This window comes from Pinus tabuliformis, chromosome 5_1 (genome assembly GCF_031772625.1).
Source record: "Pinus tabuliformis cultivar Carrire ecotype Pingquan chromosome 5_1, CPIR1, whole genome shotgun sequence".
Lineage (NCBI taxonomy): Eukaryota > Viridiplantae > Streptophyta > Pinopsida > Pinales > Pinaceae > Pinus > Pinus tabuliformis.
In genome coordinates this window covers 667,528,589-667,550,243 of record NC_142305.1, presented here as the reverse complement: position 1 = coordinate 667,550,243, position 21,655 = coordinate 667,528,589, and the positions used below count along the sequence as shown (strand labels likewise).

Genomic DNA, 21,655 nt, shown 5'->3' with positions numbered 1-21,655 from the left:
AAAATTTCCATTTTTTAATTATTTTCCAAAATAACTCTAATTGTGGATGAAAAAGGTGTCGCATCATAATGTTGAGCTTTCTGCATAAGCTTCTCATTGTCCTACACATAACACCAATCTCATTTCACTTGTTAGTATATGCATCCTAACTTTTCCCACAAATTCACATAAAAAACTTCAACATACTTTTATTTCCCCCCAACTAGAAATATTGCATGTCCCCGTGCAATGTACTCATTGATTGTGCAATACTTTTTCAAAATGTTTTTATTGGTTTGCAGGAAAATTGATTTAAAACATTTGAAAAAGCTTTTGTATCTTTTTGGGGAAGTAGTTGGTGTTATGAAGTTTGATGTAAATGAATGAGGGCAATTTTTTTTTTATTTTATTATTATTATTATTATTATTATTATTATTATTTTTAATTTTATTATTATTTATTATTATTATTTATTTATTTATTTATTTTATTTTTTTTTGTCATGTGATGTTCAATAAATTATAGAAAATCCATGTGAAATTTAACTAGGCAAAACAAAAATATGAGTAATTCCATCCACGAACAAAGGGAACGCTTATGTCTTCTCATCTAACCATTATAAAGACAAATACCATACTAAATTCATTAAAGGCACCAAGGACTGCAGAGCCTACTTTAGATTGGGCTAATCCTTTTCCTGCTAATGGCAAAAAGCGTTGTCCTCTGGGATCAAGAGACCAAGACATGATTTCCACTTGAATTTTACAAAGTTCTGAAGACCCCAATAATGGGCCACTTAAAAAAAAGGTAAAAAAAACTCGGTTTCCTTAGGCCCAGGATACTGCCACATCCCAGTTACGAACTTCATGTTTTCACTTCACAATTCGTCCTTTTAGCTTACAGAATCTCTGTTTTTATTAATGAAATCGATGATGTCCTCCTTTGATCTATCTCCCTGGTAGTTTCCATCCTTGCAAGTTTCATAAATTTGGAACAGAATAAACAATGAATGAAATAAAGGTTTTCATAAACAAGATATCATTATCAAAACCCCAAAGATGTACAAATCAGTGATGAAAAAAAATGAAACCAAGAAATATGGAGCAACAGATCCACTGATACCAAGCACCATGCCGGTTTAGCATTAATGAGACTGTGTCTCAAGCAGTAAATTCGTTGCTGTGCTAATATCATTATCTGCCTGGGCTAGTGCTTCAATTGCGAGATTTCTATCAAAGCCCATTGCAACCAATGTGGAAACAGCTTTTTCAGATGGATCTATAGTTACATGAAGAAGTGGAGTTGCAGCAGCAAACTCATCCTCAAATTCCGTGTCATATGAAGTAACAGCCTCCCTGGTAACATTCTCTCTTGAAGAAGTGTTAGATAGCCCCATTAACAAAGTCGACAAGGAAAGGCGAGAAACAATAGAAGCTAATTGCTCAGGGAACTTAATTCTGCGAAGCTCAAAGACATTCAGTCGATAAGACAAGCCAGCGATGATGCCACAAAGACCTGGTATAAATGATCTTTTCCGTGATGAAATAAGTAGCTGAGGACCAGCAAGGTAGACAAATGATTTGTCAGAGAATTGGATCCCAAAAATACGAACCCATGTTGAAACTAGTATATCGAAATAGAAAGGTATAAATGAGGAAAATATCAAGCCATAGGGTCCAGGGGTTAGTCCAATCGAAATCGGATCTTTGAATACTACCAAAGAAATCAGTTCGAAAAAAGTTGTGAAAATGACTCCAAAAGTGAAGCTTCTGCACAATTCCCTGGTAAGAAAGACCACAGGTCGATGCCCCATCTACCCAATACATTCGTGACTGTTTCCATAGAATTTGTGTCAGATGAAGAAGGAACCGATGTTGTGACCACGTAAGGGTTTGCTTGAAAAGAGGGTTCCTATTGGCGGGTAGGCATTGGAGGAGAAGATGCTGCAGATTCAGATTCGGCAAAGAAAAATGCAGCAAACAAGAGTGAATTATCAGAGTTCAAACCCAATTACTCCCACCACCTCAGAGTGGATGCCCACATCTTCAGAACGCAACCCCTTAAAAATGTCAGTTTTGAAAAGCATTTTGTGATCAAACCAGGACAAATCTAGACAAACGAAGACATGGGTTTTTTTCAAAATAGAATAAATTACATAACCCATAAATCGTTTGCTTAAATTCCTAACGGTCTGAGAGGAAATCATGGTTCTTCGAGATCCTGTTTAGATGACTGCGTGAAGAAAAAAACGGTTTTTTTACAATTAATGTGCAGAGAATTATGGTGATGACAACCCCTTTTTATTTTTTTATTTTTTTTTAACAAATGGACACAATGATTTGCATATTGAAAGATGTTTTTGATGAAGCATATTGCAAAACATTTATTTATTCTTGAAATTAGTCTAAGTCATTCCTATTTTCTGGTCCTCGAGATTGTACAAAGACGCAGGAGGAGAGCATACTTATTATTTATCCTTGAAATTAGTCTAAGTCATTCCTATTTTCTGATCCTTGAGATCGTACAAAGACGCAAGAGGAGAGCATACTTATTCTAGGTAAAAGCAAAACTGAAAATGAAAGCCTAGCTACTCTATACTAATTAGAATTTACAAATTAGTTACGTGTAGGTAAACTTCCAATGAAGCCATTCACGTAGTAGTGACAACAATAGATTCAGTAGCAAGTTTTCAAATGAAAAATGAAAATATTCGAAAGTGAATGAGTCTAGTGGTTGTATCTGCAAATTAACTAAAAAATAAAAAGGTGAATCTAATCTAGTACTTACCTGGAACCATTGTTCGATAAAGCTTTGATAGGCACAGTTTCTCTCACTCAGATCATGTTGTAACTCCTGTTCTTCTTCGATTTGATGTTCTTCTTCCTCGGTCTCTTGTTTGAATGATTGTTCGCCATCAAATACGCAGGATTCTTCATATGTTGAATCTTCGGTTGTTTCTTGGGGAGTAGTTGAACCTTTAATTCTTGTCAAGATCTCCTCTTCCAAGGAAGAAGAGATCTCGACTTCTGCTAGGATTTGAGTGAGTAGTTCCAAGCTGAAACTCATTGTTAAATCATGTTGAAAAAAAACAAAAAAAATCAACACACTAAAAATTGAATTAAAAACAAAAGGACCACAGAAATAATCTTGAATTCAATACTCAGTTAAACCCTCTTACAAGGACTGCTCATTAATTGAGTAATTGAATGCTTCAATTATAACCATGAACCAGGAATTCATCAAGCATTCTTCACAATTGCGAAAATCAAACACACTTGTAGAAATTGAAACTCACACTTGCATAAATGTAAACACACCCTACATGCCTTGATCCATAAGAGGTCGAGCCCGTTACGGTATCTCGAATGCGATGCGTAGGTTGTCCCCCTGTTATAGACATTTTTGTGACTTATAGCATTGAGCATGAAATGTCCATAATCCAAGGGATCCAAAGTCCCTAAATGAGTTGTTCCTACCCCTAAAGGAACAAGGTCAACCAAAGACAGCTTCTCCCAGAAGTTCTCCACCAAAAACCACTCAGAAACAGTCAATTCAGGATCAATTCAAAGGCTCCACTAGCTGTCTGCGCTGAAATGCAGAGATTACACTGGCTAGGTGCACTGCAACGCAGGTAGAAGCACTACCAGGGTGCGCTGAGCGGGAAATGACAAATGGCAAGTTCATTCAACGAGGTGGAAAGACCATGGAAGCTTCCAGAATCTTCCTCAATGACACTTGCCTCAATGAATTCGACTAGTGATGAGTAAGATATTCTCAACCTCCAAGTGGAAGCAAGAACTGACAGAGAGAAGCCACAAGTCAAAACATGAGCTAACTCATCCTCTCTGCTCACATCTATATATGGATCTCTCACCCAGAGGTTCAGGAGGTTGGAATTTTGTACTTTGCAGAGAATTGTTGTTGGTTTGAGATTGAGATTAGTACATTGGGTGATTTATGCTTTGTTGGAGGAGAGGAAGGGATTCCTTTGCTGGGAGGTAGATGCTAGATCGGAACTCACTTGGTTGTATCTCCTCTTGGACTTTCTTATTTCATCAATAAACTATTTGAGTTTCTCCCACATGTCGTGTACCAATGATGTTTTGTTATGCTTACATGTTTAGCTTAATCTGATCTTGAGCTTTTTATGAATGTATATCTGTATCTTTGTGTAGTTTCTCTCTCTTGTGATCTTGCAGGAATTCGGTGAGGCTGGGCCGGTGAAGGAGCAAGAAGCTGGGAGCTACTGAAGAGAGGAGTGATTTGGATCGACAAACTAGCAGAAGATACAGGTTAGTTAGATCCTTCTTCCTCACTTACATTTCATAAAGAAGAATACTCAAATAAGTTTACCTGTTTGTTGCTAAGGCACTATCACCACTTAGAGTGGGATAGGGGCATTCCGAATTGGATACTTTCCCCAACAACAAATTGGCGACTCCGCTGGGGAAGAGTATCTTGTTAGTTTATTTGTGTTTCCATTGTTGTTCTTCTCATAAACTCAAGAGTGCTGAATCGAAATGCATTTTCCATTTTCAAATGCAAAGTAGAGATCTGCCACTCTAGTCCACTCACTGGGCCTGTTTTTATGATCTGAACAAACTGATCCACAAGTGCTCTAACAGCCCTTTGTGATAGATCTTAGTCCTCCTTTAAATCATCCTCCTAATTGTACCTAATTGATAGCTTTTATCCGGCCAAAAACTGTTGATTTAACTGCAAACCGTAACCCAGAACCCAGAAACAACTCTCGTTTCTGCTTCAGCGCAGACTCTGTGAAGAGGTTCTGCATTTCAACGTAGGTCCTGTGAAGGCTACCTGCGCTGAATGTCAAAACCTCTGTGTTGGGAGTGTGCTGATCAGTCTTTGCCTTGTGCAGCTGTGGTTCCCTGCTTCCTTTTGCTCAGTTTTATCTCTGTTTTTTGCAGCCTGTTATCAGTCAGTGTACCTATCTGAAACCCCTTTACTTTGCCTCAATTCCGCCTCAGATGTATAAAGAAACTGTATTTGTTCTTTGTGTATTTGTTACATCATTTGCAGTTTCCCATTACAAAAGTAAACTAGTCATACTGTCGCCCTTAGATCTAGACCTGTCGTAAGTGTCGTTTTGATCTTAGGAGTGAGTTTGTTTGCTGTTCACAGTTGATTGAGCTTTTACTTTTGTCGTTTGGTTTGGATTTATGCATTTCTAGTGTCAAAACAAGTAAATCATAAGGTGTCGTAATCGTCTTTTTGATTTTGAAAAAGGAACTCGTTTATGTTTTCACTTGAAATCGAATTCAAATTTGTACAACAGCTTTCTTTTTAGGCATCAATATTAAGAAAGCGAAAACAAATACATGCATTTGTGCATTTGCATTTTGATAGTTTGCATGCTTTGATTTAGGGAAAAGTGCATTACAGTGTGCTCTATGCTCTTTGAGAAAAGTTTGTATCTTCCTTTTCCCTTGTAGCTAGGATTTTCATTGTTGAAAAGATATAAAAGCTTGCTTATCATCTTTAGACTGCATTTAGGAATTGTATCATACATCTCGTGGTGATCCAAAAAGGCAAACTTCTAAGAAAGATCAACCTAAAATAAATTGAATGAACTTAACAACGCTTTGTAACTTAATGCACAACATAGAGGTCTAGGCTAGAGACATGTTCCGGCGTCGTAAAACCTGGTGACTGTCGATCTCGCTGATGGTTGGGTGATTCCTCCTGAGGGACGATAGCGCCAGTACGGATTGTGCTCCCACGTACCGTCGAGTATATATTGGGAGACCCCTATAGGCATAAAACCTTTATCCTTAGGAAGCCGTATCGGCCGCCCTACTGATCGCAATGCACTGAACACAACATTCGGGAATATTGACTGCCCGTACCTTAAAAAGTATTCTGCGGTTTTGCGAAAAGTTTGGCACACCCTCTACCTAGAACTCCAGAGCAGTTCCTTTTGGCCTTTTTCAGACTCTATAATGGAAAAAGTCCATCCGAGCATTTGTCACTTCGGGCTCGTTAAAACATCGAAGGAGACTAGAGTCATCTTTAGCTTTTTCTCGACTCTTTAAAACTGAAAAAGCAAGTTGTGTCTAAAGCGTCGTTAAAATTTATTTTAAACAGAACAATCACCCCTTTTTCCTGCGTTGATCTTTAAGTTGAGAAAATGGAACCCACCAACCAAGGAATTTCCCTTGGTGGAAATCCTAGTCCTTTCTCCTCTTGAGGAGATGTTGGTGCGCCCCATATGGCCACATTGTCGCTTCCAGGACTGACAATTGGCTTGCCGGTCTGGCTCTTCTCAACCAATGTCGCTCAGAACACCACTATTCCTGAACATTCGAATCAACAGTTAGACCAGTCCAGAGTTGCCCACCAGCCTTCTACTTCCTCTAATTCTTCCTCTCCTCCTTCCTCTTCGCTTGACGGAACTGGTAAAACAAAAAACCAAGTTCCTAAGGAGAAGAAGGAAAAGAAGAAGAAAGAGAAGAAGGAGAAGGAGCCAAAAGCGACTGGGGGCAAACAAGTGTTGTCTAACAAAAATCCACACACAGCACTGACTAGGCCTAAATCGCCATGTGTCATATGCAAGGGAGACCACTTCCATAGAGATTGTCCCTACATCCCTCGGATACTAAGGGACTGGTCTCCCCGTTTACACAATCCGGTGGCATCAACCTCTGATAGCCATGTTGAATGCATATCGTCAACTAGTGAAAGTGAAGTCCTTGGACAAAAAGGGAGAGCTAGATCTCCCTGTAGACTGTGCGAAGGCAATCATGCCATCCACCGTTGTCCCTTCTTAGATGAAGCGAAAAGAGTTTTGGATGATCGTCCGGTTTCACCGTTACGACTCCCTCCTGGATATAAAAAACTCTTGCCGAGTCCTTCGTTAGTTGAAAATCCAGCTAGCCCGCTCAAGTGGTCAGCTGAAGCGCCGGTCATTGAAGATGAACCAGCTGAATCCATACCCGATGAAAGTCAAAAGGTCGAGGCGGCAGTTGACCCGGTCTTGCCTTCATAGGATTTATCTTCGAATGATACAGTCACTGAAGAGGATAAAGATGACACCATCCAAATTCTCTTCATCAACACAGACTCCGACGAGCACGGGGGCACTCCCCCCATTCCTTTATCGCAGGAAGGAATTTCGTCAGAGCGACACCCGGCCGTTTACTCGGTCCCACCACCAGGCAACCTAGTTGTCTCCTTCGACTGGAACCAACTAGGCAGACCCCGTTTGCCAGCAAGCATACCATTCAGAATTATCATCCAAATATATAGAATGGTCATGGATGGCACCATCATTGATGAAGGGGCATCTATGAGTATCGTTTCCTCCACTGCTTGGAAAGCGCTTGGTTCGCCAACGCTTTTTCCTGAAATGAGAAATCTGACAGGCTTTTATAAAGGAACCAGTCGACCTTTAGGGATCCTCCCCAATGTGCCTATCACATTGAAAGGGAAGACCGTTCAAATGAACGTGATGGTCGTTCAAGGACCCTTAGATTGTAACCTACTCCTTGGACGAGACTATATATATTGCATGGGAGCCATCGTCTCCTCACTCTTTAGAGTAATGTGTTTTCCGCACGAAGGAAGAGTGGTCAAGCTCGTGGACCAGCTTTCATTTCCTAGATCACGCATCGCAAATAGTCATATACCTTCCCTAAATGGTCTCTTCACGCAAGAAATGTCTCAACCCATGGTCCGTCCTCCCGATGAGCGCGAGTAATTCAGAGGGATATGACTGGAACCCAGGGGGCATGCGTCCTGGTCTGCTTCGGCAGGAAAACTTTGGGTATAGGGTAGGTTTCCGTGGGAGAACATGACTAGTCTGTACCCCGTCCGTCTTGGAAGAGGGGTTATTCTAGAATAAGATTCTTTTGTCAAAGTTATGTGTTTGGCGCTCGTTGTCACTCACCTTTGTCTATCTCGGTAGACATCGCCGAAGAAATGTTTTTTTTTCTGCGCAAGTGAGACAATCTTTGGTAACCTGAAAGAGGTAGGCCTCTCCCGGTAAAACAAATGTTTTATTGGACTAAGAAGGGGTAACCTTGAAACCATACTTTATACCTAGGGGCATGCAAACCTTTTGGAGTGCAAGAAAGGGGCGGCTATTTATTTTTTAAATTTTTAGGTCCTCCCTTTATACCTGTAGGTCTAACCCTTTAAACTCGTAGGATTAGTCGTTTCCGAACTTGCATAACGAAAGGATGCGGGGCATAGCTTTGGTAAGGCGCAAGCTCCATAAAAAATGGAATCTTACATGAGACATTCTTATCATATGACTGGATTATTGAGTAGTTTTAGCACATAGTTCATGCTCGTTAAAAAATAAACATAAGACTGAGCATTGTTTTTCCGCGTTTAAGCTCGTTAAAAAATGAACTATCTTCCGGTAAATAACCACCGTGAATGTAACATTATCATCCATTAAAGCCTTGGTCGTGTTTGCACCGTCACCTCCACTTTTCCATTGGCCGATCATTCACCTCCATATGATTGTTTACCCATTTTGAGGAACAGCTGCGAAGAGTGATTTCACTAGCCATCCTTGTGACACTGCCGTGATTGGAAAATTCCAACCCTTACCTGGAATCAAATGCTAACCCGTTTCATCACTCGTTCCTCAAAAGACGAGTCTTATTTAAGCTCTTTTCATCTGACTCGTAAAATATGAAAAGATTGCCGAGTTTTGGCCTTTCAGCTCGTTAAAGCGACCGGAAGTGTTATCCCTCCTCTAGATTTTAATCTTTTTGGACCTGAGGGATTATTGCACAAAAAGATCGAGCGCTTGTTTTGTTTGGCACGTTAAAACTATCGAAAACTCATCCCTTTTGTATTGTTTTATACTTTTTCAGACTTAAGGGATTAGATGACGAAAAAGGACTTTTGGAGTTGACTTTACGTACCTTTTCAGACTCTCTAAAAATGAAAAGGACCGAGTTATCTTTGTCGTTAGACTCGTTAAAAGCACTAAATAGCGACAAACTTGTCTTTAGACGAGAACGAGTTTCACTATCGCTAGGCTCGTTAAAACATAGCGATGGGTTTGCCCGAAGGGCAAATTATAGAACAAGCATATGTTATCCTCCTCAAGCTTGACAAAAATAAAGAGGTACTGGTCAGTAATGACTGGGGAAAAATTGGGAAGAAACTCAAAGAACTTTATTGGTAGCAAGTCGCTCTTGAACATGACACTTCCACTCCGTGCCTGAGTCGGGTTGGGTTGTTTCATTCACCGGTCACATCGCCATGGTCTCGCCATACCATCCACCTTTGGGGTAAATGCTACCAATCCATCACACAAGTGTCACCGATATGTTCAAGAGAAGTCATCCAGAGAAGTCAACCATGTCCCATCCACTACCATACATTATCCTTCATTCTTTTCATGACCGCCACCCTGAACCATATATCATCAGATCGTTTTCACCTCCATCGAAATCATTTGCTCCGTTCCGTGTCACTGATGTGGGATACATTAAGGCCCTCCTTTGACGGATCGCTTCTTGTCGACATCAACTCATTATCCAAGAAGTTGATCTAGGAACAACCCCTTCAGTACTTTGAAGCTTGCATGCCTCAATGGCAAGTTTCTCACTTCTGGCGACAGGTATACATCAAGGACCTTCGACCGAAAGATTTTGCGTGGTGTTCGACGCCAAGTCCTTTATTCACACCACGTGAATTGTACCGCAGTACCTTGAGGGTCATCATCATTATCGGTGATTCCTCTCGCGCTTGTTAACGGTTTACCTCATTGACCGGTAATCAAGCGATGTCTTTCCATGTTCGACTTCAGAACATTTCTCACATGGATTGACTTGTACTTAGAGTGAAGATCGGACGAGATTGAAGACCCCGGATCTAGTTTCATCCATCCGGGCTGCGATATATATTCAGGAAAAATAAATACATTGACATGTACAGCATTACAACAGATAATCATCCTACCAAAAGGATGATGATTTCATCAAAATCATCAGTCTACCATCAGACGATTGTCTGTTCTATGTACAGAAAAATGAATTTATAAAGCTGAGCATGGGAATGCCCGCCTCCGCTAGATCATGAAAGCAGTATGAAAGATAATGTATTGTATTGTATCTTATTACAGGTCTCCTCCCAGCATTGGAAGAACTTCGGATCCTCCTAATAAAGCATTTCACCCGATAAACGGCCTCATACTTTAGGGGGCAACTGTTATAGACATTTTTGTGCCTTACAGCATTGAGCATGAAATGTCCATAATCCAAGGGATCCAAAGTCCCTAAATGAGTTGTTCCTACCCCTAAAGGAACAAGGTCAACCAAAGACAGCTTCTCCCAAAAGTTCTCCACCAAAAACCACTCAGAAACAGTCAATTCAGGATCAATTCAGAGGCTCCACTAGTTGTCTGCGCCGAAATGCAGAGATTACACTGGCTAGGTGCACTGCAATGCAGGTGGAAGCACTACCAGGGTGCGCTGAGCGGGAAATGACAAATGGCAAGTTCATTCAACGAGGTGGAAATACCATGGAAGCTTCCAGAATCTTCCTCAATGACACTTGCCTCAATGAATTCGACTAGTGATGAGTAAGAGGTTCTCAACCTCCAAGTGGAAGCAAGAACTGATAGAGAGAAGCCACAAGTCAAAACATGAGCTGACTCATCCTCTCTGCTCACATCTATATATGGATCTCTCACCCAGAGGTTCAGGAGGCTGGAATTTTGTACTTTGCAGAGAATTACTGTTGGTTTGAGATTGAGATTAGTATATTGGGTGATTTATGCTTTGTTGGAGGAGAGGAAGGGATTCCTTTGTTGGGAGGTAGATGCTGGATCGGAACTCACTTGGTTTTATCTCCTCTTGGACTTTCTTATTTCATCAATAAACTATTTGAGTTTCTCCTACATGTCGTGTACCAATGATGTTTTGTTATGCTTACATGTTTAGCTTAATCTGATCTTGAGCTTTTTATGAATGTATATCTGTATCTTTGTGTAGTTTCTCTCTCTTGTGATCTTGCAGGAATTCGGTGAAGCTGGGCCGGTGAAGGAGCAAGAAGCTGGGAGCTACTAAAGAGAGGAGTGATTTGGATCGACAAACTAGCGGAAGATACTGGTTAGTTAGATCCTTCTTCCTTACTTACATTTCATAAAGAAGAATACTCAAATAAGTTTACCTGTTTGTTGCTAAGGCACTATCACCTCTTAGAGTGGGATAGGGGCATTCCGAATTGGATACTTTTCCCAACAACACCCCCACGTCTTATCGCCTTAACACCTCGGAGTTAGGAACATGTCTAAACACACTTGCATGAAAAATCAAACTAAACTTCAATCCATCGTGCCTCCCCAGCAACGGCGCCAAAATGTTGGGTAAAACTATGTTCGTTTAATTCTGTTGTAGTACTTACCCAACTATTTAATTTGTCAATCCGAGGTTCGTAGACTTACGAGACACATGCAATATATATGCAAGACTAAAGTGGAACTAATCTAATCTAATCTAAATTATTGAAATCAAATTACTCTAAGAAGGAATTGAAACATTAACTATGAAAGCAGGAAATTGCATAAAGGAAAAGCAATATAACACGTGAAGAAGTGAATGACAAACAACATATGTGAGCTCACAACAATAAAACTATGTCAAATTATATTACAGGAACTAAATTACAAATCATGAAAGCATAACAATAAAAGAATATGAATCAAAGTTAATCTCCATTCTCTATTATTCATTATTCATCATCCCAATGAAGAGAGAGCACTCTCTTATATACATGAGGAAGATAACCTTTCCATAATTACATATCCAATATTCTCTCAAGCACTCTCAACTAGTTTCCCATTATTACAAGATATGATCCCACAAATCTCTCAAACATGATCCCACAAATCTCTCACATATCTTGGATAAGATATGCCAACCAAATCCTCCATGCTTTTCTCCTAATTATCTCCTTAGGAATTGGATAAGATATGTCTCCATGATTTTCTCCTTAGGAATTGGATAAGATATGCCTCCATGATTTTCTCCTTAGGAATTGGATAAGATATGCCTCCATGATTTTCTCCTTAGAAAAAGGCTTGCATAATTATCTCCTTGATATGGTGGAGGAGATATTAATTCTTCACATATTTCCTACACATCACAAAACTCACATATTCTTGAGATATAAATAAAAATATGTACATTTTCTAATAATTAATAATAAATTCACTTATAATACAAAAATGAATAAAATGGAAAATAAGAAGGTGAAACCCAAATGTATGTATGAAAATGATATGATAAAAGGTTAATGGGATGATGAAATGTAAGGAATAGTGAAGAAAAAGGTGGATGAAAATATGACATTTCTGAGTCCCAACACTCCAGGTACCACGTTTCATAAATTTTCAGACTGGATACTCCTTAAACACAACACAATAATCTGAAGGCCATGTTTCATCCAATTTTCATATTGGACCCATCAATATCATTGAAGCACACAATCAACCAACATTATCATCATCAATCTTTAAATCACTTCAATACTGAATCACTGAAACCTTGTCAACATACTGCAGTCACAGAGCAGACAACAGAACTCTGTAATAACAATCAGACCCAACTGCAACTTCAAATATCATACTTCATAATGTATACGCTACTACGATGAACCAAACCCGTGTACATACACGCTTTCACCAAATCCAACCCATGTACAGAACTATAAATATTCAATCATGACTTGCAACTATTTCAAACTTAAGTTATACCCAGTTCAGAACATTACATGCGTTAGTATACAGATCTAGAATAAGCATAATCAACCATATAGAGATAGTTCATTTCAAACCATTTGATCCCGATCTATCCTTAGATCTTGTTCTCCATCAACCGGTGAGATTCCTCCTTATCTCAGATCAAGCAATGCATCATAAACCCATAACTTGCATACTGGATCTCATACTTCATCAGATATTCAAGACTTTCTCAATGCCCTTGCCTAATGATCTTCTTCTCCTTTTATAGTCTTAGGCCTTACTCAATACCATGGTCCAAAACCATTGAGAACCAATACTAGGGACCCAATACCTAGGTTCAACACTTCGGATGCAATACCAAGGACCAAAACCATAGGTCTAAATACCACGGACCAAAAATGAGCTTTCCCACATGTACGCGCTTTTCCGTGCATGAAAGTGTGTGCATACGCGACTTTTGATCGGCAATGCCGCGTGTATACGCGTCTTTGTATATAGAGAACCTGCGTGTATACCCTACTTGGTATATAGTGAACTTTCATATATACGCGACTTCGTACATATTGAACCTGCATATAACCTGCCTATGTACGCGACTTGGTATATAGTGAACCTACGTATATACTCTGAGCCTGCATATATACTCTTCTTTCTTCATTCTTTGTAGTCTGATCATCAATTCCTTGCTACTGACCTGCACTATGATCTGTCATCTGTGTGATTTGCCATCAAGGACAACACTTTTCTCATAATGCCGACAATCTCCCCCTTTGGACTTGATGGCAAAGCTAACTTGAGAACTACCATCTGATTCCTTTGAGTTGTCCGGCATCCCATGCATTCGGTCACATCTAATATCTCCTGTAGATTCATCTAGTTATAAATAAGTGAGATGTTCTTCTACGAGTGGGTTTCCATCAAGTACAACACATGCATCATAATGCCAGCAATCTCCCCCTTTGGACTTGATGGCAACAACACCAAATCACTCTCCCCCTTTGACATCAAGGGCAAAGGGAAGACCAAGATATTCTCTTTCCTTGATAAAAATTCCGCTGTCCATACTCCCCCTGAGTACCTGCTGAAATTTCTGAATGAGCTCCCCCTTTGTATATGCCAAGGTGTACCAATCTGTACATGCTCCCTCTGAGTACATGCTGAAGTCTCTGCTCTACTGAAGAGTGCTATTCATGCTCCCCCTGACTGTAAGCAAGGTCTGCAAAAATATGTTCTACAAGAAGAACATGACTCTATCATAAATGACCTTCCTATCACCAAAGACTCATCCATACATCCATCTCCCAACCAAGTGGGGATATACCAGAATTGACTCATCTACCCAACCAAGTGGGGATACACCAGAAGTTTACATATGACAAATAATTACGTTATTCATCCCAGGCATAGGCCATTACATGACCTTGATAAGAAAAGATATACATGACATAGAGATGAAATATTTAAAACAATTCTATGAGAGTCATCAGCAGCATCTGTCAATCATCATTCAGATCAGCTACCATGTTCTCCTTCTGCACCTGTTCCACCTGAGATCAAACCAACATATACACCACTGTATCCACAAAATAGGCATATATACGTGGATGTTCTTCATAAAACTTGCGTACAACCACTTCCAGATCAACAACCTGTAAATGTCCTGTAACAAGGTATGTCTGCATATAGATATCAACTCATCCTTTTGAACATCATCATAGAATTATTCACATTATATCATATGTGAAAAAGCACCATAGTCATCTCATCATCATCAAGATCTGCATGATCTTATATACCATCCATGTAACATTACCCAGGAATATCCCTTATCTGATAATCATCAATCAACATATGTGAGTATCAACCTATCACCAATGCAACTCCATATATCCAACACTATGTATCTAGAGCTCAAGACTTCTTGATATCATCAACAGCCACAATGCTCATCCATGTGAGTTCTAGGAGCTATAGTAATCCTACATCATAACTGTATTATATGATCTTTATGCATATGACAAAAACAGCATATGAGTGGCTCATCACCAAGTACTACTAACCATAATGCCAAAAATGCATTATTAAAAGTATATGCTCCCCCTGATCCTTTGCCATCTGTTCACTGTCAGATCTGATCATGCATATATCAGCAAGAAGTATCAAGGCATCATCATCATGAAACACTTTAAAACATCTTACAAGTATCAAGACATTTCCACACATCATCAGCAGATTATAACCATTATCAAACAAAGAAAATAATGGACTGATTCATATCAGACCCTTTTTCTGAACCTGTCCCTACTGCTTTTCTCAAACTGACATATACGCGACTGTGCAGTGTATAACTCATGTATATACATGACTTCCCTTTATGAAACTTGCCTATGAGATTCAGGACACTGAAATTTTACACTTGCAGCTCCCCCTGAGTCTATTATGTTTGTGTTGTGTTGTGTCTGAGTATATTGTGCTCTGCCACATCTTTCTGGTTGTACTTCCTTCTTCTTCCATATCTTCAACCGTGATGATGTTTTCTCCTTTTGGTAGGGTGCATGTACTTTGTTCTTGCATTCCTTTGCTCTATGTCCAAGCTTGTTACATGCATATCATCTTACATGTTTCATATTCCTTCTGTAGCAATCAACAGCTTTGTGACCAAACATATTGTAAGAAAAACAATATCCCTAAAAGTACCTGGAATGTGATGATCTTGAACTATTCTTCTTCTGCATCTGGATGCAACATGTCCAAGATTATGACATACATAACATTCAACATTATTCATCGAAGGAGTAAAAGATTTTCTTTGAAGAATTTCTTTCCTTGGCTGATGGTGGGATTGACCTCTCATCTCGTTGTTGAGAATTTCAGATTTTGCATTAGAGTTCCTTGTCTTACTTTGTGAACTAGATTCACCTTCAACAAATTCATGAAAACCAAGACCATCTTTGATAGCAGGAGAACTTTGATTATTAAGAATATCATCCAAGATCTTAGTACTATCTTGAAATCGTAAGAGCTTATAATTTTCTTCTAATTTATCATTTACAGTATTTACCTCAAGCTGATGTTTCTCTTCCTTTTCAAGATACTGCTTCTTCATGTTTTCTTCAGCTTTTCTTCCTTCTTCCAACTGATGTCTTAATTCAAGAACTTCGTTTTCTTGTTTTTCAAGAGCTTGGAGTAGTTCTTTATTCTGCTTCTTTGATTCTTCAAGATCTTCCTTTACTGAGAGGATCGTAGCTTCAAGCCTTTCATAGTAACTAGATCTTTCTATGAGTTTCTTGATTGTTGTGCTCCTTTCATTGACTTCATTTCTTAATGATGTCACTTCATCCTGCAACTTTTGACATTGAACTACCTTGTCCTTGAATACCTTCCTTACCTTGTTTTCTTCCTCTAGTTGAACTTTTAGTTTGGTAGCTTCTTCTTTGAAAGCACATCCCTTTTTTTCAATAGATCTTGTTGATCTCTATTTTTGTCTGTAAGCCTTTTAAATTCTGCCTCTATTTGATATCTTTCTTGCTCACCCATAAGAGCAATTTCAGTTGTTTCGTTATCACTTTCATCATCTTCAAATGGATAGATAATTGTATCATCAGAGGATAACAAATTCATACCTGATAGTTCATCATCATTCTGAAGTGATTCTGAATCTGAAGTGCTTCTTCCACATAATCCCCAATCGATGCTCCCACTGTCATAGTTCTTCTGAGATGTCTTCTTCTTCTTAGGCACTTTCTTCTTAAGCTTCTTTCCCATTGATCTACGAATCTCCTTCAAGCGATAAAGCTTCTACCAAAGGACCTGCTCTGATACCAATTGTTGGAAATAATACTGAGGGGGGGGGTGAATCAGTATTATAAAATCAATAAAACTTTTCCATTTCCATATTAAGATTCATATACGCTACTTCAGTTAATGGAACCAGCGTGTATACGCAACTGTGTCTAATGCAACTAGCGTATATCCAGAATACTTATGATTCAGTTAATCCATTAAATTTTGATCTTTAGTTAGTGCATTAGAACTTCATTATCCATATGAACAGTAAGCAAGTGCATTAAAACAGAACAGATCATCACACACAAGAATCACACATGAACACCATGATATAAGGTGGAAACCCAATGTGGGTGAAAACCACCTGCTGTAATATGTCTCTATCTTCTTCCAATTAGAAACTTCTTTTTACAATGATTATGTACTAGTGCAGTCCTTTACCAGTATGCAGGCTACAACCTGCAGAAGGCTACAACCTTCTCTCGTTCTCCAGACTCTCTTGGAAGGGAGCTACAACCCCCTTAGCTCTTGTACTAGCCGCTCCATTTACTAGTACGTAGGTGCCGGCCTACTGAAATGCTCCAACCTTACTCGTTCTCCAGCTACTACTAGAAGGGAGCTAGCACCCCCTTTTCTCTTGTACTAGCAGATGTACTAGTATGTAGGTGCTGACCTACAGAAGGCTACAACCTTCTCTTTCTTCCTCCAGGTACCATGTTTCATAAATTTTCAGACTGGATACTCCTGAAGCACAACACAATAATCTGAAGGCCACGTTTCATCCAATTTTCATACTGGACCCATCAATATCATTGAAGCACACAATCAACCAACATTAGCATCATCAATCTTTAAATCACTTCAATACTGAAACATTGAAACCCTATCAGCATACTGCAGTCACAGAGCAAAAAACAGAACTATGTAATAACAATCAGACCGAACTGCAACTTCAAATATCATACTTCATAATGTATACGCTACTACGATGAACCAAACTCGCGTGCATATGCACTTTCACCAAAGCCAACCCGCGTACAGATCTATAAATATTCAATCATGACTTGTAGCTATTTCAAAATTAAGTTATACCCAGTTTAGAACATTACATGCGTTAGTATACAGATCTAGAATAAGCATAATCAACCATATAGAGATAGGTCATTTCAAACCATTTGATCCTGATCTATCCTTAGATCTTGTTCTCCATCAACTGGCAAGATTCCTCCTTAGCTCAGATCAAGCAATGCATCATAAACCCATCACTTGCATACTGGATCTCATACTTCATCAGATATTCAAGACTTTCTTAATGCCCTTTCCTAATGATCTTCTTCTCCTTTTATAGTCTTAGGCCTTACTCAATACCATGGTCCAAAACCATTGAGAACCAATACTAGGGACCCAATACCTGGGTTCAACACTTCGGATGCAATACCAAGGACCAAAACCATAGGTCTAAATAACACGGACCAAAAATAAGCTTTCCCACATGTACGTGCGTTTCCATGCATGAAAGTGCATGCATACACATACGCGACTTTTGATCGGCAATACCGCGTGTATACGCGTCTTTGTATATAGAGAACCTGCATGTATACCCTACTTGGTATATAGTGAAACTGTGTATATACACGACTTGGTACATAATGAACCTGTGTATAACCTGCCTATGTACGCAACTTGGTATATAGTGAACGTGCGTATATACTCTGAGCCTGCATATATACTCTTCTTTATTCATTCTTTGTAGTTTGATCATCAATTCCTTGCTACTGACCTGCTGCACTATGATCTGTCATCTGTGTGATTTGCCATCAAGGACAACACTTGTCTCATAATGCCAACAAATTTTAACTGGAAACCCTCCTCCAAGAATCAGTCCAGAAATAAAGAGAGTCTTTAAACTGTCAAAACAGACCAAAGTGGGTGATTGGTACCTTTTTCCAGAACCACACAAAAATCAGGATATATGGTTGCATTCTTGCAACATACAAATTCCCAAGATACCTCCCTATGAGGTTGTTTTCGTTAGAATACTACAGGCAAATTATCATTGCAAATGAGATAAACATTGTAAATTCCAAGAAGAAGGCCAATTTCAAAATAAAAGACGAACTAGGCCCCTTCATATGTAACTCTAGGGAGGCTAGGAAAGAGGTAGATTTGATACTACAAAAGATGAAATTCCAGAGAAGTTTTGTTTGGAGATATGACCCTTTGGAATTCATCACCAAGGAGAGGCAAATGGTCAAGCTGGGACTTTTTATTCACCATCCCATACCTAAGATTGAAGCCTATGCTAACCAATTAGAATGGGTGGAAGGAACCCTAGTTGATCAAGACAGCACTAGAATAGACATAGAGAACGCTCTAATCGATCTTGAAAAACAACTTGATGAGGGTTATTTCCTACAAGTTCCAGAGCAGTAAGACAGGCCAGAACAGTTAGACAGGCCATAGAAATCAAGCAAACCAGAGACAACCATGAGTACCCCATCAATTGTGCAGACTCCTCTAAATGAGGAGAAGAGCCTAAAAAGAAGTAGGGAGGAGGCCACCACATCACCAAGGGCCACTTCACAGACTTATGCAGATACAAGCCAAGCAAAAAGATAGAGAGTGAATCCTGACTCTGAATAGGAATACACGGAGGAGACAACAGAAGTCACCAGCATAGAAGGAAACAAGAGTAGGCCCATCACCCCATTGGAAGGCACACCCTCCACATCACAAACTCAGGGGTTGGAGAGGTAGCTCAGTCTTGAGGTATCTTCCTTCAGAATGCCTGCTGAAAAAGATGAAGACATCAAGGAAAGGTACAGGGAAATAAAAGCAAAGAATGAGAATCTTAAGGTCCAAACTTATGCCCAGTACCTGAAGATGACCCCTACCAATCAAACAAGGCTAATTTTAGCCTTTGACATCAAAGAGGGTAAAATGCAGATGACTTTTATCAAGCCTACAACTCAATAGCCAAAAACAACCTCAAATTTCAAGAAAGTAGATTTTGAAGTGCTGGCAAGGGATATCCATCCCATAGATCAGATTGAGCTACACAAGAAAATAGGGGAGATGATATACTTGACTTTGACTGGAGAGGTGATAATTGCCCACCAACTATAGAATTCCTTAAACAACATATCTACACAATTCCAGTTGGAAAAGGCCTCCTCACAGGCCAAGGACACAAGAATCAAGTCCTTAGAGGACTTCGTAATTTAATTGGGACACAAACCCAAGGATATAAAAGCCATAGAGCATCTAATTAAGAAGAAAAATTATGATATCGCTGCATTCAAGAAGTAGCTAAAGATACCCCAACTGCATCATCCACACACATTAGAGGTCATAGAAACCCAACAAGGACATGAAGAGATCATGGATTTGGTCCTGAAGCTGAATGATCAACTCAAGGAGACAGAAAAGGAGCTGGACACTTTAATTCAATCAAAGAAAAGTGACTTGGCCACAACTTCCAGAACTATCATCCCCACAGTATCCACAACAGTTCCTTCTACAATGACAGCATCATTGGAACCCACATCTCCACCTGCAACAGCATTGCCAGTAACAGCAGAATCTACTACAGCAGCAGGAGCACCAAGGGACAAAGCAACAAAACTTGTGAAAGCCATGGAAGATATGTCTATCCAAGCTACAGAGATGAAAATATTGAAGGGAAAGTTGGCAAGTTTGGAAACTGACTGCAAACTTGCCCAACTCAAGTAGAAAGAAGAAACACAAAGGGCCCAGAGAATGGGTGAGAGGATCAAAATCCTGGAAAAGGATTTGACACTTGAGAAGCCACTTGGATTGATGGCTATATCATTGACAGAGTCAATGACATTGGCCTACAACATTTCTTTGGTCCTTTCTAAAAGGAACCTTATTCTTAATTTGGAAGAACAATGCCACAATATGCAGGTAGCCATTGATAGGCTCATGGCTAAATTTCATATATTGAGGGAAAAGGGTCAGTCCTATGGTCATCAATGATAAACTCATGACACAATTGGACTATGGCAACAAACTCATATGGTTGGCTAAGGAACAAGCCAACTCTTCATCCATTAAAGCCTTGCCAACGGGAAAAGTATTATATGACACATTTGAGAACTTGTTTTTCCTTGAGCATGAGGTAAAACATTTGTTCCACACCAAGCCAAATTTTGCTAAATATCTTGAGGCTGATGAAATTTACAAGAGAATGGTAAATGTGAAATTACCAGATGCATAATGGTGGGGGAAAATGATAGATTTATTGTGATAAATAAACAGCTGAAAGTTACTATATAGTAAAAATGAAGGCGGTAGAGTAAAACATGTAGAAACAAAACAACAGGGTCAAAGAGAAGCAGGGACAAAGAGTATCAGATGAAAGATCAAAGTAAAGAAGACTCCAGCATAAAAATGCCACAACTATCAACTAGCATAAAGGGCTACACCTCAACCATAAAGGCCAGCACAACCATAATTAAAGGGACAGCAAGAAACAGTTCATTAGTTGTCTCTATCTTCTTGCTAGAAGATATTTGTATTTCCTAGAATAAATCTCAAGTTGTTTTGAGATATTTTGTAATAAGTTTTTGTATAAATACTTCACAATTTGAAGTATGTAGGGTGGATTCCAAAACATTTCTATTGACTTTTTCTCTCGAATCATAAATTCTATTGTATCAATGACTAGATTGGCTTACTGGATCAAGGAATAAAGATGAGATATTTTATAGGATTCTTATGTAAAGCGAAATAAAAATAAGTATTCTCTCATGGTAAATGTTGTTTTCCTTCAAGTTTTTTTAATAATCTTTATGTATCTCTAAAATCTAAATGTTATAACATGGAATGATATTTCAGAAATTGCTTAAATGCATTTTGTCTTGACTGATATGAGTTATTATATGTTTTCTTCACAAATCTAAGTTAAGAAATTCTTGATTGCTCCTTAGTTTAGGTGACTTCTTGTGATCTATAGCAAAGGATTCTTAATTGCCCTTCGTTCATGATTATCCTCTATTCTCCATTCTGATCCCGGTCTAAGGATTCTTGAGTGCCCTTTCACCTTGGTTGGAGTTACTTCCTCCATTACGCCTAAAGATTTGCATTTCGATTTGCTAGCCTGCCCTGTGAACATTCCCTTTAATGAATTGGTCCAGTCC

At 39.1% G+C, this 21,655-nt stretch overlaps 1 pseudogene; it reads right to left on the bottom strand.

Annotated features, from left to right (window-relative positions):
* Positions 1-1,080: 1,080 nt before the first annotated feature.
* LOC149166740 (rhomboid-like protein 20 pseudogene) lies at positions 1,081-1,793 on the bottom strand (annotated as a pseudogene).
* Positions 1,794-21,655: the final 19,862 nt, after the last annotated feature.